The sequence below is a fragment of the Bison bison genome, unplaced genomic scaffold, assembly GCF_000754665.1.
Source record: "Bison bison bison isolate TAMUID 2011002044 unplaced genomic scaffold, Bison_UMD1.0 scf7180017864475, whole genome shotgun sequence".
Classification (NCBI taxonomy): Eukaryota; Metazoa; Chordata; class Mammalia; order Artiodactyla; family Bovidae; genus Bison; species Bison bison.
The window spans coordinates 3618864-3628781 of record NW_011495036.1 but is presented as its reverse complement, the minus strand read 5'-3'; positions in this window follow the sequence as shown (position 1 = coordinate 3628781).

Here is a 9918-nt window from a genome sequence, read left to right as displayed (position 1 = left end):
GCAGTCCATGGGGTTGCAAAAAGTTGGACACAACTGAGAGACTGAACAAAGACTGAACAACAAAGGGCTTTCTGAGACCTGCTCCTTTCAGACAAAGACGGACAGTCCCAGGGAAAGTGGAGTCAGCTGGTCACAGTGCAAGGATGTGTGTCCACATTGGTCATCAGTTCAATTCAGTTTTAGTTCCTCTTCACTTTCTGCCATAAGGGTGGTTGTCATCTGCATATCTGAGGTTATTGATATTTCTCCTGGCAATCTTGATTCCAGCTTGTGTTTCTTCCAGTCCAGCATTTCTCACGATATACTCTGCATATAAGTTAAATAAGCAGGGTGGCAATATACAGCCTTGACGTACTCCTTTTCCTATTTGGAACCAGTCTGTTGTTCTATGTCCAGTTCTAACTGTTGCTTCCTGACCTGCATACAGATTTCTCAAGAGGCAGGTCAGGTGGTCTGGTATTCCCATCTCTTGAAGAATTTTCCACAGTTTATTGTGATCCACACAGTCAAAGGCTTTGGCATAATCAATAAAGCAGAAATAGATGTTTTTTCTGGAATTCTCTTGCCTTTTCCATGATCCAGCGGATGTTGGCAATTTGATCTCTGGTTCCTCTGCCTTTTCTAAAACCAGCTTGAACATCAGGAAGTTCACGGTTCACGTTTTGGTGAAGCCTGGCTTGGAGAAGTTGGAGCATGACTTTACTAGCGTGTGAGATGATTGCATCTGTGCAATCTGCATGCACATCTACACACATGTCCATTGCATGCACACTACTGTGTATAAATTATACAATTTTTCAAAAAGTACTTAAAAATGAGGATGAAGTTCTTCTTTGAAGGTCTGTTGGGTAAAACTCTGGGCTCCCAGTGCAGGGCACCCGAGTTAGATCCCTGCTTGGGGAAACTAGATCCCACATGGGTGGGGCACCTGAGGGTCCTCCTGCCACAACTAAGAAGTTCATGTGCTGCAGTGAAGACCCCTGGGGCCGCAGCTAAGACCCCGCTCAGCCAAAATAATAAACAGGTAAGTATATTTTTAAAAAGTGATGATGAGATGAAACCGATGGAAACATAAGGAGGCAACAGGAGAGAGCACTGGCCCTCTCTGAGCATCGTATTAGACTTGTGGTTATAGTGTAATGACTTTTGAAAGCCCGTAACCTAACACACGGCTGACCACACATCACCTCCTTCAGGATGAGGAGGCCTGGACACACAGATGCCGTGAAGGGGTGTTTGGTGTCAGCCTGTTTGACCCCCGTCTCCTGGGAGTGTCAGGAGGTTGGGGTGGTCATTTGTGGTGGGGTCTCAGATAGCCATTGGCATGCTGCTTTGCTGCAGAAGGACCACGGGTAGGGTCAGGACATGGAAACAGAGGTGATCTTCCCGCCATCCAGTTCAGCCCACTGTGGCAGTTCTGAAAGGAATCCCCAAGCTCACTTCTTTTCTTTGCCTCCTGCCAGCTCATCAGGTGTCCTGTGGTCCTGTCTCCCTGTGAGCTTGTCTGTCCTCGTGGTTACTGAGCATCTGTAAGCTGGAGGGCGGGGCCAGGGAAACCCCGGCTGTGTCTGATCTGCCGTGTTTCCTGTCCGGTACTGCAAGGTGATCTGAGCTGTGGGCTGGTTCCTGTGGCGTGTTTGACAGTTTGTATACATCTGTGCCTCTGGTGAGGCTTTTTCTTTTCTGGTTTGCAGCCAAGTTTATTTCTTTAATGGAAGCATATGGCAACCCTGGGCTTCCCAGGTGGCAAGAGTAGTAAAGAATCCACCTGTCAATGCAGGAGACATAAGAGACGTGGGTTCGATCCCTGGGTCAGGAAGATCCCTGGAGGAGGAAGTGGCAACCCAGTATTCTTGCCTGGAGAATCCCATGGACAAAGGAGCCTGGTGGGCTGTGGTCCACAGGGTCGAAAAGACTCGGACCCGTCTGAAGCAACTGAGCATACATAGTTGATCTACAATATTGGATTAGTTTCAGGCACACGGCATAGTGATTCAGTGTTTTTATAGGTTACACTCCATTTAAAGTTATATTGGCTCTACACTCCTTGCTGTACAACATATCCTCGTAGCTTTTCTTTGGTGAGTGTGGGGTCTGGCCCCGAGGTCACAGGGGCAAGGCCATGCACCAAGGCTTCAGAAGCAGAGCCCGGAGCCAAGGTCACCTCTGAAGCTGACTGAGCCCCATTATAACCACTGCCAGATCCTCACCAGCAGGCTTCCTGAACCTAAATTCGGCAAAAACGCCCACCTCAGGGATCACCATACAGTCCCCTAACCAATCACCTAATGCCAACCTTCTGGCAAGAATTTCCTTTGTTTTGAGGCTATAAAAATTGGCTACAAACCCACAAAAAGTGTTGCTTCTCCCTGGCCTGTTAGAAGGTCGGCCCACTGTACTTGGTACGCCCTGATTATCTCTGCTCTTTGTTCTTAATAAACTCACCCCCTTCTGAAATACTGTATCGGGAGATTCTTTTCCAACCTGCAGGGATGGCAGGGCAGGGAGGCACCCTGAGTAGGAGGTCACTGGTTTCTCCAGCCCTCACAGGGACCGGTCAGCAAATGGAACTTTCCCCCTTGAGGAATCGCTGTTATCTATGAGCAAACAGCGTCCTTATCAGCTGCTCAACACCACTCCTCCCAGGCGGGGACTGAATCACATGTTTCAGGTCTTTCTCAGTATTTTAGGAAGATGCTCACTGTATTTTTGGCAGTAGCTTTGCAGAGCGCTCTGTGTGCTGAATTTGCCAATTTTAAAATAGCACAAACATTTCCCCATGTTTTGGTTCTACTGAAGAGCGCGCCGAAGACTTTCTCCTGAGAAGTTCACTGGAAATTTTTTCTACATTAAGATAGCGCCGAACAATTGAGACCAGCCTGGCGCGGCCTGAGCTTTGCCTCGTGTGACTGTCTACCGTGACAGCGCCCAAGGGTTCTGGGCTGAGATGAAGCGCTCAGTGCCAGCACTCAGGCTATTTTAGGAACATAATAGAAAAATAGTTCGCCACTTACTCATTTGCAGTCTGTGCTCAAGTTGGAGCTCTTGATATCCATACTCCCAGACAAAGAGCGGTTTGTAAAATTTGTTACAAGCAGTGTCTAAAATTCAGCTTTGCCTCAAGCAGAACAAAGGTTATATGGTTTTCTTCTTGGGAAACATTTTTTTGGGGGGGGGGATTTGTTTATTCACAGTAAAATCTAATCACTATGCAAGTTAGCATCACTGGGATGATTAAATGAAATCACAACTCATGCCAAGTGCCCGGCAGAGCACAGCCCACTGGAAATGTACATTAGCACACCTACTATATGCAAGGCGGTCAGGGAGAAAGAACGATGAGCAAGAGCCGGTTCCTGTCCCCCGTGGGTCTCAAGGCAGCAAACGGAGGCCTAGACTGGCTCTGCTCCAGCAGAGCTTCTCACTGGGAAAATCAGGAAGGAGTGGCACAGTCCTGTGGATGCACCAGACTTGTTCCCACAGGGAGAAGTGGTAACCTCAGAAAGCCCAGGAAGCAAGGCGATGAGCTGCAGCCTTGCATTTACACGGGCATCACGGCCATAGCGGGCTTCCCTAGAGGCTCAGACAGTACAGCATCCGCCTGCAATGCGGGAGACCTGGGTTCAATCCCTGGGTTGGGAAGATCTCCTGGAGAAGGAAATGGCACCCCACTCCAGTACTCTTGCCTGGAGAATCCCATGCACAGAGGAGCCTGGTAGGCCATAGTGCATGGGGTTGCAAAGAGTCGAACACAACTGAGCGACTTCACTTTTTAGTCCACAGCCACAGTTTCACTGCCCAAAGGGCACAAGTGTTAAGCCCCAAAGGGTAGCAGGATGCAGTATCCCAAAATATGCCTTTTTGGTGTGAGGCTTATTCTGAGCTGATTGTTTTGAGAAATGGCAGACACAGGCTTCCCAGGTGGCTCAGCGGTAAAAAAATCCGCCTGCCAATGCAGGAGATGCAAGAGATGCAGGTTCGATCCCTGAGTTCAGAAGAACCCCTGGAGGAGGAAATGGCAACCCACTCCAGGATTCTTGCCTGGAGAATCCCATGGACAGAGGAGCCTGGCGGGCTACAGTCCATGGGGTCGCAAAGAGTCGGACTGCGCGCACATATATGCAAACACAGGAAAAGCCCAGCAAACAGAGTAGAAGCTGCCCTCCTCCTTTCTTAAAATACTTAGATTGCTTAATTTTTTAAATATTTATTTTTATTTTTTTGGCTGCACCAGGCCTTAGTCGCAGTGTGTGGGATTGTCAGTTGTGGCGTGTAAACTCCTAACTGTGTCATGTGGGATCTAGTTCCCTGGCCAGGGATTGAACCTGGGGCCCCTGCATTGGGAGCGGGGTTTATGTTCCTAAACTTCAGTTTGCTTTTCTCTTGTTACTCTGTCTTTTATTTCAGAGATTTTAGCCAAGAACTGGGAAGGGTAGAGAGAAAACTGTGTTTTCTCTCCTGCAGCCATCTGTCTCTCTCCAGGGAAACCCTCATCCTATTACACTGAGAAGGGGACTCAGGACCTTTGCTTGGCCCCAGACCTTAACTGTTGACCAAAGCCACTGTCTGTCCTGACAGGACAGAGATGAGCTGCCTGCTCCCAGGAGGAGGGCCTCTGTCCTTGAGGAAGAGGAGGACGTGGGAGGCAGGGACAGGGCTGAGGTTGGGCTGGGGCCAGTCCCAGAAGGACGGACGGACAGCCTCCAGAACAAGCCCAGATAAGGGGACAAAGACATGTCTGTGCGTGGCTGAGAGGGAGCAAAGACGAGGCCGACAGGGCCACCATGCACAGGTCTGCTCGTGTGAGTATAAGTGTGTATATGTTTGTGTGTGTGTTCGTGTAAAGTACATTCCTAACTCTCTGCTTCCCAGTCTTGAGCAAGACCTTGCTTTTGTCTGATGGTTGATAAATGTAGGGAAACCATCCATTCAGATTGCTGCAACATATTCAATGCTCGGATGATTCCGTTCCTAAAGGAAATGGGGTGTTCATCACTCACTGATTCCTTCATTCACGTGGCCCTTTCGTTCTGTGCGAGGCCTCGCCTCAGATGAAAAGCCGGACTTTGTTTTTGTGGTTTTCGTTCACCCGCTGGTCACTCGCTCACTCACCAGTTCAGTGAGTATTCCTGAGCGTCCCCTGGGAACAAGGCGAGTGGGCCTCCTCCACGCTTTGGAAGCGTCTGGGGTGAAGCCTTTTCTGGTGTCCTCGAGATGTCCTCTCTCACGTTCGATAGCAGCATTTCCTGTGCTTTTTGCGGCTTCCCAGTTTCCATTCTTGCTGCAAAGAATCTCCCTGCAGACTTGCCCCCCCTTTCAGGTCCTGGGAAGGCGACTTGCACTCTGCTGTGCTTGAGGAGGACCGCTGTGTCCTCAGGACATAGGACTTAGGGAGAAGGGTCCCCTACAGCACACCTGGAGAAGGGAGCCAGGGTCCAATCAGACGCGTCTTCACGAGCGTGACCCTCCAGGCTGGCGGCTCCTCAGTGCACCAGGTGCACGGTTCTGGGTGGGTGAGGGTGGGCGCCGCGTGTTTCTGATGATTCTGAGTGTCTTTCGTACTCCCGGGCGCTGACCCGTATACTCTTACTGTGCAGCTGACACGAATCTTTTAATGTTTATATTGGTACTGAGTTTGTGAAGTTTTCTTTGGCATTCCTCATTCCGCAGTAAGCTCCCTGAGGGCATTTCTAGGGGCCCTTGTAGGTCTTGGCACAGTTCTGGGGACATGGGATGGGTTCTGAGAGGCGCCGAGTGGAGGATAAGTTTTGAGATCTATTTTGTAAGAGAAAGGATGTGTCTGCTCCATCTCGTGCTGGTCAGACCGCTCTCGGGAGTGTGGTCTGGCTCTGAAAAGAAATGTGGATTGGACACAGACACAGCATCCAGAAGGGCAACCGGGAGGCCTGGGCGCTGCTGGGGAGCTGAGCAGAGTGGACCGTGGTGGCACTGAGGGCCGGGGGGCAGGCGTGGGTGCAGGTCACAGGGCAAGCGGAGGAAGAGGCTTCTCGGCGTCAGGTCCCAAGAGAGGCTGGGGACCTCGTGGCAGATGCAGAGAGCCTCAGACTAACCTCCTGCCAGAGAGACCCCTGAGGAGGGCTAGCTTCAAGCTGGGCAGGTTTCCCCCCACGTCCATTTCCTGGACCACTAATTCCAGAACATGCTAACAGGTAGTCTGTGAAAATGTGTCTGGGCTCCAGCAAATGGGGAGCTGATTTCAATAAACCTGAACAGCTTGCAATGTGGGGGCTTCTGTGTACACATGCGCCTTGACTCTCCAAGAAGCGATCACAAGGAACCATCACTTCAGATCCATCTGACCTCAGACCTTGTCCTGGAAACACATCACACATCGAGAATCCACAGACCCCACTTTGGAGATAACAGAGAACAGTGTGTCTGATAAGACCGAGGCCAAGGGCCCTTCTGGCTGTGAGATTGCAACAGGGAGGATCATCCACTGAGCTGGGTGCTTTACTGGAGCTTTGCGTGGCTGCCCTGTCCACTCAGGCTGTAACAGAACACCGCAGATTGGGTGACTTACGAACAATAGTGATTTACTCCTCACTGTCCTGGTGGCTGGGAAGGCCAAGATCATGGGCAGTTTCAGTGTCTGGTGGGGTCTGCTTCCTGGTTCACTGTGCGCTCTCAGGGTGGAGGCGATGGGAGATCTCTCTGCAGTCCCTTTTACAAGAACCCGAATCCTATTCGTAAGGGCTCTGCCCTCATCACCTATTCCCTTCCCAAAGACCCCACTTCTAAAATGATCACATTGAGGGTTAGGCTTCAACATGTGAATTTTTTGGGGGTACAAATATTTTAAAAACTTAAGATTATGGCATCCAGTCCCATCATTTCATGGCAAGTAGAAGGGGAAAAGATGGAAGCAGTGAGAGACTTTATTTTCATGGGCTCCAAAATCACTGCGAATGGTGACTGCAGCCATGAAACTAAAAGACACTTGCTCCTTGGAAGGAAAGCTATAACAAACGTAGACAGCATATTAAAAAGCAGAGACATCACTTTGCCAACAAAGTTGCATATAGTCAAAGCTATGGTTTTTCCAGCAGTCATGTAGGGATGTGGGAGTTGGACCATTAAGAAGAACTGATGCTTTTGAACTGTGGTGCTGGAGAAGATTCTTGAGAGTCCCTTGGACTGCAAGGAGATCAAACCAGTCAATCCTCAAGGAAATCAACTCTGAATATTCATTGGAAGGACTGATGCTGAAGCTGAAGTTCCAATTCTTTGGCCACCTGATGTGAAGAACTGACTCGTTTGAAAAGACCCTGATGCTGGGAAAGATTGAAGGCAGGAGGAACAGGGGACAACAGAGGATGACATGGTTGGATGGCATCACCAACTCAGTGGACATGAACTTGGGCAAACTCTGGGAGATGGTGATGGACAGGGAAGCCTGTTGTGCTGCAGTCCACGGGGCTGCAACGAGTCAGACAGGACTGAACGTCTGAACAACAGCAAGAAGCATTCAGTCCATCAAAGTGGCTTTCTGAACAACCTGGAATCAGGATGCATTTTAGGTATATCTACCCTGAGGAACTGAAACAATACAAGACAGATTGGTTTTGAGTTCTGGAGTTTGTAGGCAGTTTAATGATAATTATTAAAGTAACAGGCATCGCTCTACAGGGAACCCACGTGGCTCAGGATGCTCCCTTCTGCTCAGAGCTTCCTCTTTCCACCATGTTTGTCATGGTCCCCCCACCTCCCCCAGCTTCCTCAGCAGCTGATGGGCTGTGGGTGACTGTATGGGAAGTCAGGGTTGGGGCAGGGGCGGGACTGATGGCCAGGCAGGGCTGCTCCCTTGTCAGTACCAGAACCATGGGCTGCTGTGAGTGCTGAGAGGCAGAGCAGCAAACAAGAGATGGGGGACACACAGAGGACCCCTGAAGCGGACAGCTCGTCCCTTCCAGGGCTGGCTGCCCTCTGTTTTGTCAGACATGAGTAGATGTCTAACAAAATCCTTTTTACTCCAGTAAGCTTGAGTTGGTTTGGTGACTTGCAACCAAAAGAATGTTTTCAAAGTCTCCTTGTGAGTGCCTGCCATTTCAGGCTCCGTTCTGGGTCTTGTCCACACCTGACATTTTTGTACTCACAACTTCACGTGGCTAAGGCCCAAATTTATTCATCGTTTACAGATGAAGTGGGGTTCAGAGAGGCCATGTGACCTGCGAAGGTCACACAGCCAGCAAAGCTCAGAGCAATCTCCAAAACCCAGTCCGTCTGACACCACGGCCATGGCTCAGCCTCTCTCTGCACTTGCCAGCTGTACTCTTCTCTCTGCAGTGGGGAGGGCAGGGTAGGGGCCCGGTGGGCCCCAGAATGGCCCCTAGGGGGAGCAGGTGATGGGGGTTCCAGCTTCAGGCAAGAGCCCCATTGCTCTGAGGGTTCCCCGGGATGGCATCCTGTCTGCAGAGTGGGTGGAGGGGGCTGGGTGTCCGTGAGGAGCCCCACCCCGGCTGGGGGGGTGGGAAGCTGATCTCCAGGTGAGGACTCCTGCCTGGTCTCCGGGCTCTGCACCCACAGGTGACTGCCGAGGTCCAGCCCCGGCTGATCCAGGGTATTCGAAGGGGAGACGGTGTTGGCAACTATTTAAATATTCATCAAAGATATAAAGAGTAATAGAATGAGGATAACTCAGCAGAAAAATTCAGTGGAGAAAAGAGGCTGAGTAGCTTGGTTTACGCGGAAAATCAATATAACCTGTGACACCAGGTTAGCTCTGACCACGGAGGCCGCAGGCGACCTCTCGAATAGCGGAAGGTGCCCCACCTTAGACACCTTCTCAAATGGGTCTTAGAAGCCCAGGCAAATAAATGGTCACAGAGGACCTCCGCACTCCAGATGGAGACTCAGCTGGAAATTGAGAAGAATGACATGGGGAGACCAAGCTTTGGTGAGCAAGGCCCGTAGCTTTATTTTCAACAGGGGCTTTTATACCCTAAGTTACACATAGAGGATAATAGGGGATGTGAAATTATGCAAAGTCAGCAGTCTTTGATCCTTATCAAAAACCAGGGTTTCTTTCCTGCAAATTTATTGCATACAAATGGTTTAGGTGATTTACATCATCTTCTGGCCAGAAGGCCTATTAACATTTTATGACTCTTGACAAAGGTTTGTCAACCGTAAGACTTATTTTCTCTAAGAGTAATTATTCTAAGGTTTGGCGCCATCCTCCGAAGGTGTTAGATAAAATTTCATTCCTATAGGGCAGAGGTGCAGCGGGTTTACAACAAAGGAAAGAATTTATTACCTTAAGGGTCTAAAGTTGCTAGCACCAAGGCCACTACTTATTTTTTCTACATACCAACTATATTAATTAATACACATTCAAGGATAAATACAGGGGATGTGAAAACTTGGCAGCAAGCATTGGCTCATCAATGAAATCCTTTACTAGTTTTATTCTGACAGTTTCTAACTCTCTGAGAGGCTCTAAGCTATTTGAATATCTTAAGCTTCCCGTGCCTCTGGAGGCTGGGAGACTGTAAACAATCGTATGCATAGCTGTAGGAGTCCGGGTAAACTTGTCAGGCGAGTTAGAGAGCCATCTGAGGGGTCTGGATTTAAACACTCCTAATTGCTCAGGAACTTTATTAATTGGAGCTGTAAGTTAACTCTGTCAGAGAGAGTGAGATGGTGGTGGGGGACAGCCCCCAGTAAAGTCAGAGATGAGAGCACAAAGCAATAAAGTAGGCAGACTCTGTTTTTTTTTTGGGGGGTAGATGCTCGAGAATATCCAGGGGGACTCCTGAGGCTCGATCCCGCCTTTGCATATGCCGGGCCTCCTTCCTCATGACCTTTGTCACGAGTGGAGTGCCTCTCGCAGGCTCCCAGCAGGTGACTACACCCTCTCAGCCCCTCGTTCCTGGGCTGCACCTCCCCCATCGCCAC